Here is a 5,826-nt window from a genome sequence, read left to right as displayed (position 1 = left end):
TATATATATATATATATATATATATATATATATATATATATATATATATACAATATGTACCCAATAACTTCATTTTGTCTATGGAAACTTTCAGTGTTATGCGGAAGTGCAGTGTAACGAGTCGTAGGTGTGTGTTTGTGGGTTGGAGCGGCGGAAGAGGATTGGGGGGGGGCGGCGTGAAAACATTTCTGTCCCCAATTTTTTGGACACTGCTTTAGACCAAGTAAATAACTTGTTGGAACAAAATTTTCTTCGATGTCCCATTCCGCTAAAGAGTAGACTAGTAGAATCGATGTGCTACTGGTCCACGAATCACCCAACGGTTTAGGTTAGGTCCAAAAAAAATATGAGTGAAGTGAATGATATTTCTTCATCAGACAGGGGAAAAATGAGATTGCGAGCCAACGATGGATGCTGCAGGTTGAATCGCGCCACATCTGGTTCGCATAGTGATATAAATGCATCGTTTGCCTCTGAACTGAACTTTGGATACAGGCCAAAATGACTCCACACAGGATGCTGAATTGTTTGCACTCGATCTGAGGCGGCACATGTGCAGAACACGAATGTGTGTAATTCCTCCTAAGTGGACTTCCGGTTTGCATTTAACAGGTTGCTCCCATGGCAACTTTTAAGTACACCAGATCGCACAACCGATCGTCACGACGCTGCCGGTTGTCCTACTGACAGACGCTGGTCAGTGGAATTTAGGAAAAGCATCTCCAGCGCCGACTTCTTTATTATTCCTTGCGAAGATGTTTTCGTGAGCCTTTTTTGCCCTGAGGACTCATGACTGTCGGGGCTAGCTAACTACAAACCAATTATGTAGCGTAACGATATCCCAAAAATTGTCTTCCCACCATCGTCGCAGATCATCGCAGATAATCCAGTCAGTTCGTGACTAAGTTACCACAGTCGAGCCTCCAAATGGCAAACGATCTGTCATCTGACCAGAACTTGAACAACTCCCAGAACTAGCCTCCTGTCTTGGCACCGTCCCCACACGCTGCCCCCCTGTGTTCACTTTGGTGATGGGTTACGATGACAAGTAGTTCACTTTCCTTAAAAAAAATCTCCCTTTTCCTTAGACGGCGCAGCATTATTATTACGTTGTTGGGGAAGTCTGTATCAAACAAGTATTCTTCGTAATTTCTAAGCACCCTTGAAGAAGCGCGTAGTTTTCAAAAAGGTTGGTGACCCCCGCCGTAGATCATGAAGGTTCAAACACTCGGCAATATCAAATCTGAACAATCCATCCATCCATTTTCATCCGCTTATCCGTTACCGGGTCGCGGGGGCAGCGGTCTCCATGACCGCCACCCAAAGCAGAGTACCAACCCCCGTAAACCATCCTGCAGGTGGTGAGTCCACTGGAAGGTACCAACCGTCCTAACAGGGATCCGATCTTACCCAGGAGGTGAACCCTGGGGTTCGACTCCAATGACAGAGACATTGACTCTGGGCTAAAGCGCCACCGCAAAAGCGCTAGACCCCAAAAAGCGAATTATTTGACTATGCTATTTCAAAGGTAGTTGTATTAAAATCGACCCGCACTTTAAAACTGCACTGACCAAGAAGCTATACTTTTCAGATTCGCACCCTCAATTTCCGACGATTTACCTCCATCCTACCACCAAAACCGCAGCCTTGACGTCCTTTTCCCACTCAAAGGCAAAGACAGGAGAGAAAGGGCGGATGATGCACACAGACGCTCGCATTTCAACCCTCTTTCGGGAAGATTAATATTGACATTGCGTTTCTTACCAGGGGCTTGTTGACTCCGTGTGTTAGGGTTTCATTTTATTACCCTCTGCTTGGTCACTTTTTTTTTTTTTCGTTACGTGTCTGACAATAACAGATGCTCTGACTGAAACGGAGACAGTGATACCAGAGAGGGCCTGCAACTGTAAAACCCTAAAGGAAACCAATTCGTTCCATTTATAAACTCGCTTAGTGCCACTGGACGGTTGTCCACACGCTGCTCCGTATTATGTTGAAACTGTTTCCACGTTTTTTTTTTTTTTTTTACGTTAACTTGATTTCAATAAAGTCCGATATTGGATTTGATGGATTTTGTAATGGTCTGTGACCTGTTGCCCCAGCAGGCTGCATTTACCGCTTTAGTCTCTCGTAGCAACTACGTGAATGTCATGGTTAGACTTGCGAACATTTGGGCTGTTTTTTTTTTTTTACAGATCAATTTTGCTGCACGTTGCAGGGAACGATACGTCTACCGAAGATGTTAGCATTCCCTGCAGTAGTGATGGGAGTATTGACTCGGTGGTATAGATACTGCATATCGACGCTCATGTAAGTGTCGATTACTCTCATGGAGTATCGATACTGATTACCAGAGGTGTGGACTCGAGTCGCATGACTTGGACTCGAGTCAGACTCGAGTCATCAATTTGACGACTTTCGACTCGACTTGACGAAATGTAAAGAGACTTGCAACTCGACTTGGACTTTAACGTCAACGACTCGTGACTTCACTTGGACTCGAGCCCTTTGACTCGACAAGACTTGATACTCTCTCCAAAACCCAAAGTGATCTGTGTAAATATATTATTATTTTGTTTAAAAGGACTCAAAACAGAAACGTAAGGACTTGGGACTTGACTTGACACTTTTTAGTCTTGACTTTTCGGACTTTGCCTGTCTTGACTTGAGACTTGACTCGGACTTGAGTGCAAAGACTTGATGCTTTCTCCAAAACCGAAAGTGATCTGTGGAAATATATTATTATTTTATTTAAAAGGACTCGAAACAGAAACGTAAGACTCGGAACTTGACTTGACACTTTTCAGTCTTGACTTGGGACTCGACTCGGACTTCGCCTGTCCTGACTTGAGACTTGACTCGGACTTGAGTGCAAAGACTTGAGACTTACTCGTGACTCGCAAAGCAACGACTTGGTCCCACCTTTGCTGATTACTAAATGAACAGGCGCACGTGTCCTTTCCATAAAACTGAACTGATGTCCCTAATCCCGAGCAGGGTTGTTAAAGGAGGTAATGTCTGGTAAATGAACGTAAGGTTAGGTTGGATTTACGTTAAAGGTCAATGTATCTACTGTCCCAACTTTGAAATTTGACTTTAGCTCCGAGATCGTAGCGCCCCAAGGCCCTGTGGACTGTCCACTCTCTCTAGAAACGTCGTTAAGGTGCGTGCCGAACGTAGGACACACAGCCTTTCTGATTTCGTGATTTGGAGACATCGGGCTCGCTGTTCGTGTGAAAAATAAAATCAATAGGCCTCTGTACGGAGCAGTAAGGTACAGGCGTGCAGTCCTGTTATATGAGAGTGAAGCCCGGACAGGAAACGAAGCCAGAAGAGCAGGAAATGCGATGAAGCAAAGCAGCTTCCGCAAATAAATAGAAAGCAAAAGCAGAGGAGATAATGCTCAAAAGAGACAAGAGAGAGATGGAGGAAACAGTTGTCGCCAGAGACTTTTATTGACTTTTACCTCCTCCTCCTTTCCCTCCTCCTTCCACGTGACTACCAGATAAATTCACACAGAGAGAGAGGGAGAAGGGTAGTGAGGGTAGAGAGAGAGAAATGAGAAAATAAATTACTCTGGAAAGATATGACGATAGGCTACATGCAGCTTTAAATCTAAAAGGGAATTCGCAACACACTCCGCCAATTTGTCACTGTACTTTTTCCTTTTTTTTTTGCCTGTTTTCATTTCTTTCTTTACTCCCCCCCCACTCCCCCTCCTCCCATTATTTTTCACCCCTTCAATACTCTGATGCCCCTGATTTAGCCCACTTTTCCTACGCCGGACCATCCAATTCTTTGTCACGTGTTCCTTTTTTTTTGCTGCTCACTCATCTTAACGTCTGTGTCTTCTTTTGTTTATGCCCGGGCCTCTCTCTCCCCTCTCCTAACCATTTCCAAACACGTCTCTATCCAAATCTAAAAAAAAGGATGGAGGAAATGAGACACAATGTAGAAAGAAAGAAATGATTGGGCACATGAAAAGGATGGCCGCAAAATGATGGTGGAAGCTCGAAATGGAGAAAAGAAAATAAAGAAAATGCGGACTTAAAGTATACCCCCCTCTCTTTTATTTAATTTAGACGCCAGGCGAAAATCGATCCTGCCATTCGATACGCAATCCGAATCAAGGGGAATTAAGCGAGCGGAAATTAACTCTGAAAATATTTTTGATGGAGTGGCTTGTAGTCTCTCGGCCAAATGGACTGCAAAGTGGAACAAATGACAGGGGCCTAGTGGTGGAGACAGCGCCGCTCCATCTTCCATTAGGCCATAATGGGATAGGTCCAGCCCCCTAGCTCGACTCGGCTGCATTAATCAAAGCAGCCGCTATATGAAGATTTATGGTTCTCCACTCCAGCGAAGCCGGAGCCACTTCTCGCTGTGTATGTTGGAAGGAGGGGGTCGGAAGGCTCCCTCCCTCTCTCTCTCCCTCTCCCTCTCTCTCTCTCCCTACCTCTCTCTCTCTCTCTCTGTGTCTGGACTTTGCTCCTACCTGTGGGCCCTACATGCGTGTAGCACCACACATACACAGACACCTTTAATCCACAGACGCTTTATTGCATCTTGTCATTTTTTTTTTTTTTTTCGGTCAATAGGCTTAGAGCACCGACTCTTCAGTTTACGGGGTAATATATGTATAGTGACGGTTGTATCAGGATATCAGCACTGGAATCACATATCACGTTAAGTTAGTTTGCGGTAAGAGGATAAGAGTTCTGTGTGACCTTCACAGGGTACGAACATAAACAACAGTCTCCAGTGTGTAAGATTTAGGAGATTTTTTTTTAGCCATTTGAAATATATATTTATATATATTATTTATATATGTATATATATTTATATTGTAAATATATATAAATATATATGTTTATATATATTGTAAATATATATAAATATATATGTTTGTATAATGGTATATGTATATATAGAAACACGTTTTTTTAGCCATTTGTACATATATATATATTTATATATGTATATATATGTTTATATATCTTGTAAATATATATAAATATATATGTTTGTATAATGGTATATGTATATATAGAAACACGTGTGTGTGTGTAATTATTTTCTATATATATTATATTATATATTTTTTATATATATTATATTTTCTATATATATTATTCAAGAGGAGTAATGTTTGCGACCAAAAATAACAATTTCATATGTTCTCTCTGCTAGGACCTCGTTGGTGGCGTTAGCGCCTTTTATTTCACCAGCTAATGTCGCTCATATACATATTTTAACCACAGTATTATTTTGAAATACAGACGTGTTCATCACATTAACTATTAACATAAACCATTATACCAGGGAGTATGAATTAAATGGAGGTATCTGAACCCGAAAGAAAAGTTAAAGAGTTTATAGAAACCCAGGGGTTGAAGGTTCAGCAGCATTGACCCTTTTTTTTAACTGGTCGCAGACAGAGGGCAGCAAAGAGGAAATATGACAAAATAGATTGACTGAAAGTCTTCGAGATGATTGTCACTCATAGCTTCCTCCTAACATCTTTTGTCCACAATTTGTCATATATTTACATTTCTTCTAGAGTGTAAAATTCAGTTCTATGTTCAACACCTTAAGGTACCTTAGTGTTAACTTTGCTTTCTTCAACACAGTAGCCAGTAAAACCGAATAGATATGAATTAACTTAAGCTTTGGTGATTCTGACATAGAGACTTTTTAGACTCTTTTTTCTTTTTTTTAATGTTAAATTTTCATATTTTTTTTCTCTCCTAAGTGAATTAAAGGTGTTGCCGTGCGGCGACACTGGCTGGCAATTCTTTGACCTTGTTACCGTTTCAATTGATCCCG

This window comes from Cynoglossus semilaevis, chromosome 13 (genome assembly GCF_000523025.1).
Source record: "Cynoglossus semilaevis isolate Cse_v1.0 chromosome 13, Cse_v1.0, whole genome shotgun sequence".
Lineage (NCBI taxonomy): Eukaryota > Metazoa > Chordata > Actinopteri > Pleuronectiformes > Cynoglossidae > Cynoglossus > Cynoglossus semilaevis.
Note: the sequence above shows the minus strand (reverse complement) of the source record.